This window comes from Onthophagus taurus, chromosome 8 (assembly GCF_036711975.1).
Source record: "Onthophagus taurus isolate NC chromosome 8, IU_Otau_3.0, whole genome shotgun sequence".
In the NCBI taxonomy this organism is placed as follows: domain Eukaryota; kingdom Metazoa; phylum Arthropoda; class Insecta; order Coleoptera; family Scarabaeidae; genus Onthophagus; species Onthophagus taurus.
Window position 1 is genome coordinate 19,294,034 of NC_091973.1, and position 8,337 is coordinate 19,302,370.

Below are 8,337 nucleotides of genomic sequence, written 5' to 3' on the forward strand. Positions count from 1 at the left end.
ACTATTTGATTGTAGGCGTGGCGATTCAGTAACCCCTGCATAGAAATTAGAATTATTTAAAAAATCTATTTGCATTTGAAAATTATATTTTTTTATTTGTTTCCAAGAAAACAAATATGTAGTGATTTTTATACAATTCATTCTGTGTTAACATTCCTATCTAATATGATTTTACTATTAAATACATTAAGGATAAAGATAATGTTGCTGCAGATGCATTATCGAGAATAGAAATCTCTTCTGAAAAACTCAAAGAAATTAGTGTGAATATGACTCAGATGATATATGCTATTACTAGAGCACAATCGATAAAATTTAATACCGATGTAGACACAAAAAACGTACCGCTCTCTCGGATTGATCACCCAGGAGTAGTGGAACTTATTAAACGTCCAAAAAATTCTTGTCTTTTACGAGTAATTTCAGAGAAAGAATTTATGAAAGAAACAAAGAATCGTACGATAAATTTAAATAAAAAGCGCCAAAATTTTGGTATACCAAAAAGACAAAAATATTATGTATTTACTAAAAAATTCTCGATCATCGTCAGCACTCGAAGCGTCGGTGAGAGATTTATTAATTGCATGCAAAGAAAATAACGTTAAAGAATTAACAATTATAAAAGACGATAAGCGCGCAGAAATTCGTGAAATATTATGGAATTCCAAAGAATTAAACAAAAACGATATAAAACTCACTGTAGTTAAGAATCTGTTTGAAATATACGTCAAAGAGAAACAACAAATCATTTTAAACGATTACCACATGTTACCCACAGGAGGACATGCTGGAATAAATAGAATGTTTAATAATATAAAGAAAACATACTTTTGGTCAGGACTGAGGAAAGATATCGAAGCATTTGTTAAAAAATGTGACGATTGTCAAAAATTCAAACACTCAAAACATAATATCGAGCCAATGAGTATCACAACCACAGCTTCCACTTCCTTTCAAAAAATTCACTTAGATCTTATAGGTCCATTACCAATGGATGAATGTGAAAACAAGTATGCGTTAACACTACAATGTGATTTAACTAAATACGTTGAGTGTTATCCGTTAAAAAATAAAGAAGCTGTAACGGTTGCTAAAGCACTGGTAGATAATTTCATATTACGATATGGTATTCCAACTGAAATTTTATCAGATCAAGGTACTGACTTTATTGCTTCTACGTTAAAAGATGCCTGTAAATTTCTTCAGATAAAGCAGTTATTTTCTACGGCGTATCATCATCAAACGCTAGGTTCTTTAGAAAATTCGCATAAGTCGTTAGAGGCATTTATTCGTATTCAAATTGCAAAATATCCGAATACGTGGAGTCATTGGTTACCGTATTGGTGTTTTTCATACAATAACAGTGTTCATACAGAAACGCAATACACCCCGTATGAATTAGTTTTCGGAAAATCAGCATTACTACCATCAAACGTAAAAAATTGTGTCGATCCTGTTTACAATTATGACAATTACCCAATAGAGTTGAAATATAGACTTCAACAAGCTTGGGCAGATGCAGAACAAAATTTTAATACATCTAAATATAATCGAAAAATAAAATACGACCAAAAAAGTAATCCATTAGATTATAAGGTAGGAGATAAGATTTTATTACGAAATGAAGCTGGTTCAAAGTATGAATCATTGTATAATGGTCCGTATAAAATTGTAAAAGTTAGTTCACCAAATGTAGTAATTAATGTTAATGGTAAATGTATTGAAGTACATAAAAACAGAATAAAATTGTATAATAAATAAAAAAAAAAAATTAGTCTATAAGAAAAAAATTTTTTTTTCAAGCGGTTAGGAGGTGTAGTGTAATAATAACAAATTGTTAAGTAGGTTAAGATAATTAATAGTAAGCACTAAATGACGCACGTTAGGTATTGTGTAGCGGCGGTCATCGCTCGGAAAGAGAGTACGCTCAAGGTACTGAAAGGTGACACGTCGTGTAACTTAAGTGTTGTCAATAAATGCATTAATTAAGAGAAGCTATTATGCGTTTATTCTAACCCGGAGATCCCATCATTTTACACCATCATCACCAACCATTACAATTATATTGTCTAGTTAGTAAAATAAAGAAAGTTAGTTAAGGAGTTTTGAGCTTTAATCAACTCCTACGAACTCACAACAAAATTTGGTGGCAGTGGTGGGATTCCAAAAAAGAAATTAATTTGGAATTCAAAAATTTACGAAGTCGATTCCAAAACGAAATTAATTTGGAATTCGAAAATCTACGAAGTCGATTTCAAGAGGCAGCTAGTGTTAAAAGTTACCTTCGAGTCAATCTTATACCTTTAAGTCAAGAAACCGAAGAACACAGCTGGAAAATTCCGATTTTCCCATCATGAGTATTATTGGGAATGATTTTTTTGTTAAGTACAAAGCTCATCTTAATTATGAATTGGATGAATTTTCGTTTACTTCTGGAGATAAAGAATTTTTTAATTATTTTAAAACCAATGCAAATCAAAGTTCCTGCCAGATCAGAAATCACTGCAAGGTTACCTATTAAACTAACAACGGATAAATTGTGTAATTGTAGCCAAGGAAATTAAACCAAGAATACACATTGGAAATTGTCTAATCCGATCTCATGAAGGTACTAGTTTCATAAATATTCTAAATTCTACACAAAATGAAGTTACTCTTGACGATATTTCCTTGGATCTTTTAGAATTCTCCGAATTTCATGTTTTAAACTTTAATACGCAAGTTAGTAGTAATCGCAAACAACATCTTGAATCCAGTCTTGACACATCTCATATGAATCCGGAAGAAACAGGTTCCATTCTTGAAATTTGAAGCCAATTCGAGGACATCTTTCATTTACCTGGTGATAATTTAACATACACAGAAGTAATCAGACATAAAATTCTTTTGCTTGAGAATGTACCACCAGTTTTCGTTAAACCATATCGGTGGAAAGTGGATAAAATGTTACAAGACGTCATCATTCGTACATCCAGAAGTCCTTATAACAGTCCTTTACTGATTGTTCCAAAAAAGGCTGAAAAAAGGTTCAGAAGGAAATAAACGATATAATTGATTTTCGTAAACTTAATGATCTTACAATTGCAGATGCTAGAACAAATATAATAATAGTAAATACAATAAATAAGTAGATGTTTATTACAAAATAAAGTTTGTTTCTTTTCTGTCTAGCGCTACTTGATATTTGGACAAAAATAACATCGAGTGTAAAACATTCATGCGCTACTAAATTAAAATGTTAGTTTTCTTTTTGATGGGGAAAGAAATGCATTTTTAAGAAAAACAAAATACTATCGTAAAAAGAATGTTTTTAGGATCAATAATAAAAAAAAATTGCATTCCATTAAAAAAAAAAGTTGACTGTCCATCAAAACGATATGATCAATAAATAAGGATTTTGAAGTTACCATCTGGCAGAATCCTCGGTGTTCTTCGACACGATTTTGCATTCCAAAAAGAACAAGATGTGTAAAGGAATCATCAGCTATTATTGTGGAGGAAAATGAATATGTAGAAGATCAAATTGATACCATCATCAGTAAATATTGCCGGTAAAAATATATATGTAGAACAAAGGTTGCTGCAGACAATATTAGATGGGAAAATAGCTAACACGCTTGCGATGAATCCATCATCTCAAAGCTCTTATAATTATAAAGCAAAGCCAAGAGAAATGAACGACTTGAACGCTATCATGCAACGGGTTTGCAATGTTACTACCTTTGGATATGGACTGTTAACATTACATGTGCATATAAGGTTCTTTGAATGCTTGCTACACATTTCATACCGCTTGAACATAAAATCTTGGCAGGTTCGAGGACCTAACAAAGATGCATTCGAAGACAGGAAACGCGAAGTGATCTCCAAATTTCGGGAAGAAATGGGTTTGCTGGTGGATACTGTCAAGCAAAGCACTGGATCTACAAATGATGATAATACTGCTCGGCGATTTTTTAAGGATATAAGAAAATCAGCAAAAATTACTGGTGTTGATGAAACCTTAATCAGTCGTTTTGCTATCATCCATGAAACAATATCTTGCGGGTACAAGTTACGCACAGAGACATTCTGCAAGTATATTCATGAAACTGCGCAACTTTTTGTAAAACTGTATGGATGGTTTTACATGCCAGCAAGTGTTCACAAAATATTATTACACGGTGCTGATGTCATTGCCACCATTCTGCTTCCAATTGGACTCCTCAGTGAAGAGGCTTTAGAAGCACGACAAAAAGATTGTCGCTATTATCGAGATCATAACACCCGAAAAATGAGCAGATACAAGAACATTGTCGACCTTTTTCGCGCACTCTTTTTGTCATCGGATCTGGTTATATCAAGCATGAGATACCTAAAAAAAAAGTAGGTACATTATCAAAAGAGGATAATGTACCTAAGGTACCTAATAGAAACCTCGCCAGCACTTGATAAACTACCCTCGCTAATAGATCTTGAATCCCAATCAGAAAGCCATGCAGATTCGGAAAGTGACTCTTCCAGTGAGGGTGATTTAGATTATTAGGTAATTATTATGAATTGATATCTGAAACAAACGTTTCAAATCAATATCAATCAAATTTAGTAATAATAGTTAATAATAGTAACATATTTTTTTTTTCAGGTAAAGCTGTTATGAAGAGGTGGGCAAATATCAGAGATTCCTTCCAAAGGAGTGAGAGAAAAAACAAATCTTTACAATCATCAGGAAGTGCAAAGCAGCCACCCAAAACATATATATACCACAAACAGCTGCAATTAAAAAAAAAACTAAGGAAGCCCGATCTACTGAGAACAGCTTCTCGGACGATGCCCCAGCCACACAGCCCCCCGAACATAGGGAAAATGAAGGTGACGGGTCAAACCGTAGCGCGGAGTCGGCAAAAGAAATTTTGACGTTTAAACAGTCCATGAAGAGAAGAAGAAAACCAGACCCAGTTGAGCTAGAGCTTATTAGTGCCATAAAGCAGAAGCCGAACCGCCATTCATCTTTTTTCAACGGAATTATTCCCTGACTGGAAACTTTTGATGACGACGAAGTAGTTGAATTACAACTAAAAATGCTACAAGTAATTTCTGAAATAAAAAAACTCTTCTCTGAATGGCTATTCTCTACATTCAATAATTTTTTAGTTTTCTTTTTTTTTACCATCCGTCCATCCGTCCGTCGGTCTGTCTGTCTCTCTCTGCCTGAGTAATCATGCCTCTAACAGGAACCATCAAACGGAAAGATAATGCAATGGTTCAGGATCTTTTAGATTTAAACATGATGTAAGATTTAAAGAATAACTAAAATACGATTACATAAATATTCCTTATTAATATATTGATTGCTACTACTCATCCTTCGCAATAATGACCGCCTTTTAATAACGAAAAGTGATTACGTTACATTATGGTCTATTACGAAGAATTTGCAATAGCGCACAAATGAATACTTAACCTACGTAACAATTAAATTAACAGACAACATTGTATCGTCAATATATATTTATTATCGTCATTGTTTGCGTTAAATGGACCCACTATATCCAAGAATACTTTTTCAAATGCAGTAGTGACCGTATCGGTTCTTTGTTGTGTTTTGCATGTTTAAAACGCTGGAAATCATCACAACGTTTAACAAAATTTTCTATGTCTTTGAAAAGACTGTTCCAAAAATAATATTTTTTGACAATATTAAACATACGTTTTATACCAATGTGTCCTCCGGTAGGTAACATATGAAAATCATTCAAAATAAGTTGTCGAATATCTTTATTATGAACGTGTGAGAGGCCCTTTATGACAGATATATTTATGTTTACCTTTTTAAACAAATCTTGAAAGTTTATTAATTCTTTAATAAATTGACTAGTTATTTTATTTTTTATAATTACTATATCATTAGTAAAAAAAATCGCCCCAGCTAAAGCTGTCGCGATTTTATCATGCTTTTGATTTCGAGTTATTTCCATGGTAACAAAACGTTCGTGTAAAAATAAAATTATCCGATTAAAAGTCAAGCTCTTGTGTATTTACCCCCTAAAAATTTTATTATTTCACACCGGGACGGTATGCTGGTCATGTTATCGACAGACGAAGCTAATGATACCGTTAACAATTGATCATTTATCTAAAATGACATTAAAAGGTTTTCATAGTTTATCGTAACACCAAATTTCATAAGGAAATCTGAGATTAAAATTCCATCAAAATTACAGTGAAATTTATTTACAACTAAGAAATTATGACATACTTTAAAATTTTGAACCATTAAATCCAAATTTGCTGAACCAATTGACGTTGGATACCCTCCTATACCATTTATCTTAATTTTATTACGGTTATCTATGTTTTCATTTTTTAATTTATCTAGAAACAACACTTATTGATGCTCCTGTATCTATTAAAAATTTCAAGTCAAATTCATTATAATTTAATGTTATCGTATTAACTCCATTTAAACTAAAAATTGATAAATAATGACTATTTGATTCATTGTTCACGAAAAAACGTATTTAAACTTTGTTGTGTGTTATTTTCGATTTCATGTGGCAAAGTATTTGCTACGTAATCTCTAGATTGATTATTATTGTTATGAAAATACGTATTGCCCAAATTCTACCTTGCTGATTACGATAGTTAGGTGCGCCGCGATTTCGTAATGCGTTGTACGTGTTATTATTTGTGAATTGATACGTATTTTGTCTAAAACAATTGCTATTAGCTGCGCGAAAATTCTGATTTCGTGGATAGATGAATTGAAATTTTGTTGATAATGATTTTTGTTCATCTTTTGCACCTGCAATTGCGTCTTTAAGTGTTTCGTAATTCCTAGCCTTTATAATGGTTCTTAGTTTCGAACTACGTAAACCGTTGGCAAATGTAGCAATTGCTTATTACTTATTTTCCATAATCATTAATTGATTTACTATTTTGTTTGATACTATGTAATTCAACAGAGAGCGGTGCAGCAGATTTTTGTGACAGAAGATGAAGTTTCATATCTCTAACCAAATCATTTATAAAATTGTATGTGCTATCCAATCGCAATTTTGCACTAATAGAGAGCCGTGTTTTTAAAATATATTGAATCAATAACTTTTGACCAGCTTCATCCAGCATTTCTGAATATAGCTCAATTCCATCAATTAATTGCATAGTTACGCTTTCAGAATTTGTCATAATAGGGTTTTTTACTGGATTATCTAACTTAACTGATTCTTTTCTTTCTAATAAAGTTACTCTACAATTATCTATATTTTCTCTAATTTTCCATACACTTTCTAAAATTACATCTGAATTCTTACTTCCTATTAAATTAAATTTTGATTCTAATTCGTTAAAATTTTCTTCTAACTTATCTAATTCCCTACTTTTCTTAATTGTCAATTCTAAATTTAACTTTCTACTTTGATTATCAGTAGTATAGAAATGAGAGTTCCCGACCAGGAGCATGCTCCTGATGATGTTATAAGATAGGGAAAGTGACCAACCTAAATCAGCCTAAATAAAGGGGGATAGGTTGGTATTGGAAAAGTTACTAGATCTGGTAACTTTTTATTGCGTCACCTAGTGGCTGGTAGTATAGCTAAACCCAAGAGATTTCTGTACGCGGAAACGCCACCTGCCGGCGGTGGAACTCGCATATTTCGGGTTTTGGGTGGATAGAGTTCTGTACGGCGTTGAAAAATTTTAGAATGCGAGTTGCGCGGTGTTCAACAACAACTTAAACGTTTTTACGCAATTAAACAAATATAAAATTTAATAATCGGTAAAATTAACAAATATAGTATTTGCATTACGATACACATGACAGTAGTTATAATTGTAATACCAATCGTTAATATATTCAAAATCGGTTAAATTAATATCACCATTAATAATTAATTTAACTGATTCGCTAACGGGAAAGTATTCATTATCTTTTAAGAAATCTTCAAATTTTTGACGATTTTCAAAGTCATCATCACTACCAACATACAGAATATCACCCTTTCGATAAACTCTCCATATATTATTGTCAAATTCTCAAAACTGTACAAATTGCGAATCGTTCATTTCATCACCGTCGAAGTCTTCTATTCCTAGAAGTACGAAATCGAGCTGGACAATTTCCTCTGGAAAATTTGTGTTTAAGCACTGCTTCAAATGAAGACTGAAGTCGGTCCAAGACATTGTGATGGTGATGTGAACACTTCCATTTTTAATAGTCAACTGAAGTAAATATGATTTAAATTTACAATTAAATAATAAACTGAGACAAAAGATTTAAAACACATTTTAGTACAAGGTTATTTACATATTTTAAAGTTAGCGTTAACGTAATATAAAATAAAGTTGTTATTTAATATA